We start from the raw sequence: 12,687 nt of genomic DNA, 5'->3' as shown, positions 1-12,687 counted from the left end.
CAAAAAAAAAAAAAAATCATTTAATTGAACCATCGATTTCCTTCCACTTCCCTTAAAGAAAAGTTTCAGTTAAATTTCAAAAAAAAAAAAAATAAAATAAAATAAATAAATAAATATTATTTGCAATGCAGTTCCTCCAAGCCGTCGCCAACAATAAGAGCAGAAATTTGACATGCAGCTATACTGAGGTAAGAAATTAATTCTGATTTTTTGCACAGGGCCAAAGACCGACATTTCGGTTTAATTGAATTTTCATTATCACTGAGATTTTCTTATCACTGAATGAACTTTCATTTTTTGTGAGGAACTTATACTTGGGTCAGATTGCTAATTTTTGTTTAATTGTCATTGTCAGTAGATTTCATTGCGGGAGGGTACACTTGGCTCCCATTTATTATTATATTTTTATTTAAATATTTCTGTGGGGACGATATTGCTTCTTGGCTCCATTTCTATATAATATTGTCTTATAAATCTTTGTGGAGAGGTTACACTTGGCGACCCTGCCAGGATCGTATTTCGTTGAGAATCTTTTGAACAACAGTCAGATATCTGCTCTTATTTGCTTAAGTATAATTAGAATTTGGCGCAACGCTTTTACTAATCTTGTGACTTTCCATCTACAGGTCAACGGCAATTCGTTGCTCTGTTGTATTTGTGTGTTGTTTTTGCATTTGTGCTTATTTGTTTTGTGAATATTTGTGACTGTTGTAAAAATGCCGCGAAAGACTGTGAATAGTGTATCGCGAGGTATTATGAACGAAATTACCGACTTAAACAACGTGACCGATAGGACATGTGACACGCAGTGTAATGATGACAATCCTGCGTTCACTAACAATCAGTCATTACAACCACTAATGATGAACAAACGAACTCAATTGTCTCGTCTGTTAATTTGACGACAATTGATGACGCGGGACGCTCTATTGTAATGAGCACTGCCGAGCTTAACACACCCGATTTGGAAAATTCAAGTAACGTACAGACAAATTTTTTTAATGAAAATGAACAAGATACACAAAGTACGCCGGAGTTATTTAATTCCGAAATAGTGAATGAGAGTGTACATTTGACAGGGAAAGCTTTTTGTGAACCAAAGAATGACCAAATGGTCACACAAAACGTGACAATTGCATGTACTCCATCACAGAGTACTGAGAATGCAACAGCTACTTTAGGTTTGGATCAATTTATGACAATAATGCTACAGTTTAAGAACGAACTTAGTGTAGATATCAAACAACTTAGTGTACAGATCAAACAAGATTACGAAAAACTCAAACAACAACTTGATGAAAGTTTCGACAACCATTTCAAACAACTTAGAGAAACAATTGATAAAAGTTTCGAACTCACAAACGAAAAACAAGACGACCTTAAAGAACAGAACAAACAAGTTAGTGAGCAGATTACAGCTGTTACCGTGCAATGTCAGGACAGTAAAGAACAATTACGTGAGGATACTAAGGCTAGTGCTAATAACAGTAATGAAGAAGTTGGCACTGTTGCACAAGAATTAAGTAGCACACGTGTAGGCACAACAGAATCACATGAAGACGAAGTTAATGCAGTCACTGAACAATGCCGTAAAAACGCAGTACAGATACGCGACGAGTTTAATTTAGAGCCACTGGAAGTTTCACACACTCTGAATACGGAAATTGTTAATAAAAGTGAACGACACAACAACCAAATTGGCGAAAATATTAAAGTAACAGAATTAAAAACTATTTCAGTCACCAATACGTCACAGAATCCGCCACGTTGCGAGCATTTGTCAGACTTACGCAGCGCGTATAATGTGAACAATTTACAGAAATTACGCGAATTAAAATCCGAAAAGCTACGCAACTTAAAATCTGAAAAGCTATGCAACTTGAAATCCGAAATGACACAGACAAACAGACTTTCACACAAACCTGAACGTGTTCTCAAATTCAGTGACGAGAACGTTGATAATAAGCAATTTGCATTTGTAAAAAAATCTAAGGAATTTAATAATGACAGAGCACAGATGCACGATTTGCACTGTATAAGACAATTTATTTTTGTACTTTCACCGCTATTGCCTGTAATGCGGAAGCTGGCTTTGACCCCGATAAGACAATTTGCTATTGTACGTTCAACAGCATTACCTGTAATGCAGAAATTGGAATTAACAAGAATACAACAATTTGCTTTTGGATTTTTACCGCTATTGCTTGCAACGCAAAAGCTAAAATTTATTTGCAGTGCGTAATAGACCTCAGGGGATTCATTACGCTTTAATGAATATGTGCCGTAGCGAGCATAGGGCCCCGAGCTGTAGTAGTGCTGTTTCATCTTTAGTTTTCTGCACTGCTGCCTTTTCTTCTACTATCCTTTATATCTATCAAAACTGCTCTTTAACTATTGCTCTATCTAGGATTAAGAATATGTAATGAAAACCGGATATGACAAATCTTTACCGAATGTGACAATTTTATTAAGCACTCCCGTAATGACAACTACCGCCGTAACTTTATTAACAGATAAAATCGTAATCATCAGTATGTACAAAATTTTCGGCAGTCGCAACCACATTTTTGTAACAATAGATGTTTTTCACCACAATAGCATGAAAGTCAGCCGCTTAGCATACCTAACCAACAATGCAGTGTACAAGGTCAACCAAACTTTAATGTTTCGCCGCGTGCACGTATAGTCCCAGCTCCAACAAATAGTAACGCACGGCAGCAAGGAAATAACTACGTACAAAGAAGACAGTATTTCAATTCCTATCGTAATGCACCGTATAGGAATGACTTTCACGACAGACGTAAAAACGATGAGCACAATTATCAGCGTACATCTAACAACAGTCGGTCATACCAACAGCAGAATTATCCGCAAGAACCTATTCTCATGAATGAACCCGACAGTAGATATCATCCAGAGCGTAATACGTCTGGAAGAAGTAATAGAACTGTTCAGATAGTAGAAATGCCACAGCATCCTCCTAATAATAATAACACGTCAGATAGAATCTGACTAGATACTGTACAGATCGCATCTTCCAATAATACAAGCACTACTTCAGACACGCAAAATGTTGTTCACGAAAATGTAATTACTTTTGACGACATCAGAGACACTCTTTTGCAGGAAAGACCATTTGTTCAGAAAACTATTTCACATCCTGTCATCGAAATTAAAATTGGTTCATCGAAATTCTCAGCAGTAATTGATTCCGGATCACCTATATCAGTAATAAATGAGGAGACTTTCAACGAGTGCAACAAAGAGAATACTTATTCGACATTACCTTCAGGCAAAACAAAAGTGAAGGGAGCAGTATCGAGTAAAGGAGTAGACGTTAAATTACAGACGCATTTATCATTTTGTATTGGAGGTCATACTTTCCACTCTAATTTTTGGATTGTTCCTTTATTGACAACAGACGTTATTTTAGGTACGAATTTTCTGGTACAACACGACGCAGTTATCGATTTTCAAAATTCTTATTTAATGTTAAAGGATGAAAATGTACAATTGGCTTTAGAATTTCAGCACTCTTTATCTGCGGAAGAACAAACAATTAACCGCACAGAGGTCATTTCCGCAACACGTAACATAGACTGTAATCCCACATTGTTCACGGATACGTACGTACACAACTATAATACTCCAGACGAAGCTGGCTGCGACGTAATGCAATTGATTTCTGATAAGGTTAAAGAGAGCAGTGCAACTACAGACGACGAACGAACGCAATTACACAAAATTCTTTTACAGCAAGCTCCAGTTTTTGACAACATTTCTGGTACTATGTCCGGATTTATGTATGAATTTCAACAGCACGATACATTTAAAGCTAAGCGTTATCCTATTCCGTATATTCATAGAGAACAAGTTAAAAAAGAATTGCAGGATATGCTCGACCAAGGAATTATAGAACCAGCAGTTAGTCCGTACATAAACCCGCTACATATTGTTAAGAAAAAAGATGGCTCACTTCGCCTTGTACTTGATTCACGTCACATTAATGACATTATTATTAATGAAACAGATCGACCACAGACACTAGAGGAACTTCTACAGAAATTTCACGGTACTGCTATTTATTCTACATTAGATTTGAAATCGGGATTTTGGCAAATTCAACTTCATCCGAATTGCAGAAAATATACAGCTTTTCTCTGTTTTGGCGACTGTTATCAATTTTGCAAATTACCGTTCGGCTTAACTATTTCTTCTGCAGCTTTTATTCGCGGTTTGAACACAATACTTCCGACAGAACTTAAGAACAGAATTACGACGTATGTAGACGACATTCTTATCGCAGAACCTAACTGGTCTGAACACAATCTGATTCTTGAACAACTGTTACAAACTTTTCATGCACAAGGACTCACAGTTAACCTCAGTAAATCGCATTTTGGCAAAACTTCCATAAAATTTCTGGGACACGTAATTTCAGCAGAAGGGATTGCACCTGATCCGGAAAAACTTCAAGCGCTACGTGACATTACTATTCCTACAACGAAAAAACAATTACGTAGTTTTTTGGGCTTAATTAACTTTTTTCGTAAATTTATTCATCATTCTGCTTTAGACACACCTAGATTATGCCAATTAACAGGTAAAAACAGTATTTGGTCTTGGGATAAGCAAGCACACTCTGAATTCATGAACCTGAAACATGCTCTGTTGAATGCACCACTTTTATCGCACCCAGATCTTACCAGAAATTTCTGCATTGCCACCGACAGTTCTAACACGGCTTTAGGCGTACACATTTTCCAGGAAATTGAAGAAGATGGCTCAATAGCAATTAAAAACATCGCATTTGCAAGTCGCATTCTGTCACCTGCTGAACGAAATTATTCTGTTACAGAAATTGAAACATTATGTGTTGTATGGGCTTTTACGAGATTTCGGCACTTTCTTTATGGCAGACATACCACCGTTTACACAGCCCACAGAGCGATACAATTTTTACTTTCGGCCAAATTCACGCACGATAGATTAAGCAGATGGAAACTTATTTTCAGGAATTTAATTTTACAATAGTTCACATTCCCGGCACTCAAAATGTTATAGCAGACGCACTATCGCGTTCTCTCGGCAACAATCAGCAAGACGTAGCAACCAACTTCTGCAAAACAAATTTCAGTGTCATGTACATTCAGCAAGTTGCATTTGAAAACTTTATTTCATCGTCATTACAGGAAATAGCACAAGAACAAAATAAAGACAACGTGTGGAAAGAAATTAAACACCTTTGGCTAGATAAGAATAATGTTACGATTAGAAACCATTACACTGTACGCAATGACATTCTGTTTCGCCGCTCTCATCCTGACAGCAACAATTGGTTATTATGCATTCCTGACGAACTGGTTAACAAATTAATATGGTACACTCATTTAAGTTACGCACATTACGGAGCAAGAAAATGTTTTCTTATACTGAGACGGAACTGTTATTTTACAAACATGGAGAAACGTATACGACGAGTTTTAGCGTCTTGTAAAATTTGCCAGAAAGCTAAATCAGACACCACTTCACATATTCCTCCTTTATATCCCATTGTACCTGTTAAATTAAAACATATGGCCGCTGTAGACATTTTTGGTCCAATTCCGAGAACTAACAGAGGTTTTTGCTACATCTTTGTTGCTGTTGAGCTCACTTCAATATTTGTTACTTTCACTCCATTACGCAAAGCTACTGCTAAAACTGTTTCGAAAGCATTTGTAAAACATGTTCTATTTCATGTAGGGCATGTGATGAAAGTAATTTCTGACAATGGGTCACAATTTCGTTCTAGCATATGGACACGCATGTTACGAGCCAGAAACATTTCTCCGATCTATATATCCAAGTACCATGCTTCTTCGAACCCTTGTGAACGGTTAATGAAAGAAATTGGTAAGCTGTGCCGAATATACTGCCACAAAAGACATATTGATTGGGATACACACATAGTCTCATTCCAAGATGTAATTAATTCCATTCCAAATGAATCCACTATGCTATCTCCATCTGTTATATTGAAAAACGTTGAACCACCAAACAAAATTAAAGAATTAGTAAACTTCCCTACCTGTCGTCGACTAACACACCACGAAATAATTGACATTGCGCTGAACAACATCAAACGTGCCGCAGAGCGCCGGAGAAGACAGCAAAAACAGGTTTGTACACGCCGCGACTTTCACGTTGGACAGAAAATATTAGTACGTACACACTACTTATCCAGTAAATTAAAAGGTAAGTGCAGTAAATTTGAACTTCTATACGCAGGTCCATATCGGATTCGCAGCATCCCTCACCCCAATGTTGTACACGTCGAAACTTTGAGAACCAGAAAATCGAAAGGCAACCACCATTGGTCAAATATTAAACCCTTTATTGAATGAAGACACTGTATGATTCAACACACTATGATGCCATTTACTAATTTTTTTATGACCACTTATGCAACTACACTCCTGGAAATGAAAAAAAGAACACATTGACACCGGTGTGTCAGACCCACCATACTTGCTCCGGACACTGCGAGAGGGCTGTACAAGCAATGATCACACGCACGGCACAGCGGACACACCAGGAACCGCGGTGTTGGTCGTCGAATGGCGCTAGCTGCGCAGCATTTGTGCACCGCCGCCGTCAGTGTCAGCCAGTTTGCCGTGGCATACGGAGCTCCATCGCAGTCTTTAACACTGGTAGCATGCCGCGACAGCGTGGACGTGAACCGTATGTGCAGTTGACGGACTTTGAGCGAGGGCGTATAGTGGGCATGCGGGAGGCCGGGTGGACGTACCGCCAAATTGCTCAACACGTGGGGCGTGAGGTCTCCACAGTATATCGATGTTGTCGCCAGTGGTCGGCGGAAGGTGCACGTACCCGTCGACCTGGGACCGGACCGCAGCGACGCACGGATGCACGCCAAGACCGTAGGATCCTACGCAGTGCCGTAGGGGACCGCACCGCCACTTCCCAGCAAATTAGGGACACTGTTGCTCCTGGGGTATCGGCGAGGACCATTCGCAACCGTCTCCATGAAGCTGGGCTATGGTCCCGCACACCGTTAGGCCGTCTTCCGCTCACGCCCCAACATCGTGCAGCCCGCCTCCAGTGGTGTCGCGACAGGCGTGAGTGGAGGGACGAATGGAGACGTGTCGTCTTCAGCGATGAGAGTCGCTTCTGCCTTGGTGCCAATGATGGTCGTATGCGTGTTTGGCGCCGTGCAGGTGAGCGCCACAATCAGGACTGCATACGACCGAGGCACACAGGGCCAACACCCGGCATCATGGTGTGGGGAGCGATCTCCTACACTGGCCGTACACCACTGGTGATCGTCGAGGGGACACTGAATAGTGCACGGTACATCCAAACCGTCATCGAACCCATCGTTCTACCATTCCTAGACTGGCAAGGGAACTTGCTGTTCCAACAGGACAATGCACGTCCGCATGTATCCCGTGCCACCCAACGTGCTCTAGAAGGTGTAAGTCAACTACCCTGGCCAGCAAGATCTCCGGATCCGTCCCCCATTGAGCATGTTTGGGACTGGATGAAGCGTCGTCTCACGCGGTCTGCACGTCCAGCACGAACGCTGGTCCAACTGAGGCGCCAGGTGGAAATGGCATGGCAAGCCGTTCCACAGGACTACTGTAAGTAGGCTGTTCATGTTTTCTCTATGTAAGGAGGCTGTTTATGTTTTCTCTATGTAAGTAGGCTGTTTAGGTTTTTTATTGGTAACGCCACCTCTGTATGAAAATCACTGGCTGTGCTGTGTGCAGTCTGTGGCCGCTTTGCATTGTTGTAATACTCGCCATTGTAGTTTTAGGCAGCTGGCTGTGAACAGCGCGTAGCGTTGCGCAGTTGGAGGTGAGCCGCCAGCAGTGGTGAATGTGGGGAGAGAGATGGCGGAGATTTGTAATTTGTCATGAACTGATATATATATTATGACTTGTGATGATATTAAGGTAAATACATTGTTTGTTCTCTATTAATATCTTTCATTTGCTAACTATCCCTATCAGTAGTTAGTGCCTTCCATAGTTTGAATCTTTTATTTAGCTGGCAGTAGTGGCGCTCGCTATATTGCAGTAGCTTGAGCAGCGAAGATTTTTGTGAGGTAAGTGATTTGTGAGAGGTATAGTTTACTGTTAGTCAGGGCCATTCTTTTGCAGGGATCTTTGATAGTCAGATTGCGTTGCGCTAACAAAATATTGTGTGTCAGGTTAAGGACAGTCCTGTATAAATTGTTCAAAGGGGACGTTTCACTACATCCAGCATCTCTACGATCGTCTCCATGGGAGAATAGCAGCCTGCATTGCTGCGAAAGGTGGATATACACTGTACTAGTGCCGACATTGTGCATGCTCTGTTGCCTGTATCTATGTGCCTGTGGTTCTGTCAGTGTGATCATGTGATGTATCTGACCCCAGGAATGTGTCAATAAAGTTTACCCTTTCTGGGACAATGAATTCACGGTGTTCTTATTTCAATTTCCAGGAGTGTATGTTCACATGACTAATTACTGATGATTATCGTATTTTTTCTTGGCGAGTGCCCGGCAAGGTAAGGTTAGCAGGTCGTTTTTCTTGTCGTTACACATCAGACCGAGCACATTTTCCATTTTTTTGTGTATGTGATTGTACTCCAGTTTTGTTTGTATGTACTGTGAAATAGTTAAGATATAACACACACCAGTTGACTTTGACATTTTTTGCCCTATGACATCTCAAGATCGTGACTGTTTTACATTTTTTGCCGCTGCATTGTGATATTCTCTGTACATTTTGGCTTTGAACACTTTCAATGTCTTTGACATATTACGTTTTCTGTCATGTTATGCTGTATGGTTAATTATGTTACCATAAACCAGTCATTATCTAGTGGGTATATGATTTAAATGCAAGACATTAATCTTTGTTCACCAATTTCAGAAAGAAATGATGCGTGTAAGAAATAAATTCAACAGAAATGGGAATTTCACCTACAGAATAATCAAAAGAAGATGCAATAACTTTATGAGGAAGAGTAAATGGATCAGGATTAACAAGCATTAACAAGAATATACTATGCTCATCGTAGAATAGCAGTCTTAACTAATTTTTTCTTTCAGAATACAAGGTGATTGATGCAGGCTGTCAGACAGAACTACACATCTTAGTTTTAGTGATGAAATATGCTAGAGATAAGGAATAGTTGTATAATGAGTAATGAAGGGATTTTTGCAGATGATAATGAATGCTGATGAATAATGATGAAGAATATGCTATTATGAATAGTGAAGTTTTTCTTTACAGGTGACGATAATAATGAAGTTATGATAATATGGATAATGAAGTGATTGATAATGAAGTTTTTTCTTTACAGATGAGGATAATGTTGAAGTTATGTATTTATGCTATGTAGTTAATTCGAAGTTCACTACTTTTCAGCATAGTGTGCGTTTCTTCTTTCAGGTCAATAATCCATTTTGTATTTTTTCCAGGAGAAGCTTTTCATGATACTTACTAAACCTGTTACTTATTATACCTGTTCTACTACTTGCATTTTTATTTTTTACCCATTTGTGTTTATCATTTATAAATGTGATCACATATACTGCCTTGTTACATAACCTTGCTACAGCTGACTCATGACGAATGACGTTACGTATCCTCATTTGCAGCAATAGGTCAAAAGCAAATAGTGTTATGCCTCAGCAATTAATTATCGATCTCAACGCAATGCATTGCTAAAAGAGGTATTACCAGTCGCACATAATGTCACTAGTTTATGATAATTCTGAATAATGCTGATTAGCTCTGAATAGTATGTCACTTGAGTAATGACTTCTTAATGAGACAAAAAAAAATATATATATAAAATAATGCTTTGTAACTGGCCAAGGACTGCCACTGTTTATTGTAATGAGACTACTTATAATGGCCATGATTATTAATGCTATGACTGTAATTAACTGATTTTTAATAATGACTTCATAATGATCTGGATAATACTAAATGAGGAACAATGTTTTATTGTAATGAGACTACTTATAATGCCCATGATTATTAATGCTATGACTGTAATTAACTGATTTTTAATAATGACTTCGTAATGATCTGAATAATACTGAATGAGGAACAATGTTTTGCTATGACTGTAATTAACTGATTTTTAATAATGACTTCGTAATGATCTGAATAATACTGAATGATGAACAATGTTTTATTCTATTCAGTACTTGCTGGCCACTGAGTGCCAATAATTAATGTCACTCAATGAATTATGTTATTAATTATGCCATTAATTAGCTCTTGTTTTCAATGTTGATACTTTGTAACTGGAAAAGAATGTGATTGTTTAATAATGCTTTGTAATTAGGAAAAAGCTAATGATTCTTACTATATTGAAATGACAAATGATTAATTAACTATGCTATACTTTGTAACTGGAAAAGAATGCGATTATTTAATAATGCTTTGTAACTACGAAAAGAAGGCTACTGATTCTATGTAAAACAATTAATGAACATTTTTCTGTAATACTACATACATGGTACAGAAATGTTCAATAACTGGGCTATGAATGCCGCAAACTACTACTGTAATTCTCAGTATTATGTAACTTAATGTCCTTCACCTTATGAGCTAACTACCCTGAATTACTGCAATGTCGATTTGTCCTGTCCATCCTCATGATCATGGAGCACTATATTTGGTTTTTGCACCAATTCTACGTTGGCGTGCCTTGTAAGAGCGTCGTGTTGACACGACATGCTGTCCACCACCGTGAGCGATGAAGACGTTATTATGGTCCCACTGTTTGGTGTACCTAGTGTACTGCCAAAATGAGAACATGGAACATTACTACGACAGTTCAGTGTCTTGGCTACACTGATAAATTCTGATGGGAAAATAACTTCAAATTGTGTCGCTTGGTGTTGTACTTCTGTGGAAAGATATGGACTTTCAGAACAGCTGTGTGCAATCTAAAGTGCTACAACCATGATGCAATCCTTCCCTTTCCTATCCTGATTCTTGTCACATAGTGAAAATCATTTTTTTGCTAACATCATTTATGTTCATGGGTTATACATTTTTTTTTCGATTCGCTGAACTCCAGTGCGAGTACACTTATGTCACTGGTCGACATGATTTTTTGCCATTATGTTTATTTGTTGTGAAAATGCTAAAGACATTTTTTCGATTTGTTCTGAAGTACAGTATATGTGCACTCTTGTCTTTTATATTGTATATACATTTTTTTATTTTGATGATATGTTCTGAACTACAGCGCATGTGCACTTATGTTAGGTATTAATATGTTTTCTACTGAACTTCAGTGCTTGTGCACTTTTCTCATTTTTCAATATGATTTGTACTCATTCTGTATGTTCAATACATCAGTGCGTATCCACTTATGTCATTTGTTACTCATTGTATATACATTTCGTCATTTGCTGATGTGTTCTCAACTCCAGTGCGAGTACACTCATGTCACTTATCAACATAATTTTCTGCCATTCTGTTTATTTGTTCTGAAAATGCTAAAGAATTTTTTCAGTGCGTGTGCACTTTGTTATCTGTCAAACAATTTGCATATACATTTTTCTGATTTGCTAGTATGTTTTGTACTCACATTTTGTCTTTGTCTGATATATTTTGTACTTGGTGCGTGTGCACCACATTTAATTTATGTACTACATTTGAATATTCTGTAAATTGTAAAAATTTCTTGCGATGGCAAGTCCAAATGACTCACCATCGCTGCCAAATTTTTGCCCCCCCCAGTGGAGGGTTATGAAACACGTATGTAACGTAGCAGCGATGGTGAGGCATGATAAAATCTTTGACCAGAGAGCCTTTTATCGTGGTTAGTCTGCGCTTGACCGCGCGAGTGTTGCGAGCAGTACGCTAGTAGTAGTCAGTGGGCAGTCTGTGAGCAGTCTGTCTGTCGGTAGTAGCAGCCCAGTGCGGTTGTGTGATGTAGTCTGTCGGTAGTAGTGGTCTAGTCCTGTCACGGTCGCGAGCGGGACGCAGTCGGCGAGCGTCGACATGGCATTCTGGTCAAGATGCTGAGTGAGGTATATTGTTAATGTAGGTAACCATCAGATAACGTAAAGTTTATTTATTGTAATTAATTTTCAACAAGTGCCCCAATAATAATTTTCATTTCAAAGCAATATCTTTAACAAAAAAAAATCATTTAATTGAACCAACGATTTCCTTCCATTTCCCTTAAAGAAAAGTTTCAGTTAAATTTAAAAAAAAAAAAATATTATTTGCAATGCAGTTCCTCCAAGCCGTCGCCAACAATAAGAGCAGAAATTTGACATGCAGCTATACTGAGGTAAGAAATTAATTCTGATTTTTTGCACAGGGCCAAAGACCGACATTTCGGTTTAATTGAATTTTCATTATCACTGAGATTTTCTTATCACTGAATGAACTTTCATTTTTTGTGAGGAACTTATACTTGGGTCAGATTGCTAATTTTTGTTTAATTGTCATTGTCAGTAGATTTCATTGCGGGAGGGTACACTTGGCTCCCATTTATTATTATATTTTTATTTAAATATTTCTGTGGGGACGATATTGCTTCTTGGCTCCATTTCTATATAATATTGTCTTATAAATCTTTGTGGAGAGGTTACACAGGTCCTATACGGGCCTTTCTGAATACTGAAAATGTTCGACTGCTGCCGTGGCCAGCACA

Source organism: Schistocerca americana, chromosome 1 (assembly GCF_021461395.2).
Source record: "Schistocerca americana isolate TAMUIC-IGC-003095 chromosome 1, iqSchAmer2.1, whole genome shotgun sequence".
Taxonomy (NCBI): Eukaryota; Metazoa; Arthropoda; class Insecta; order Orthoptera; family Acrididae; genus Schistocerca; species Schistocerca americana.
The sequence above is the reverse complement of the archived record's forward strand: the minus strand, read 5'-3'. Positions refer to the sequence as shown.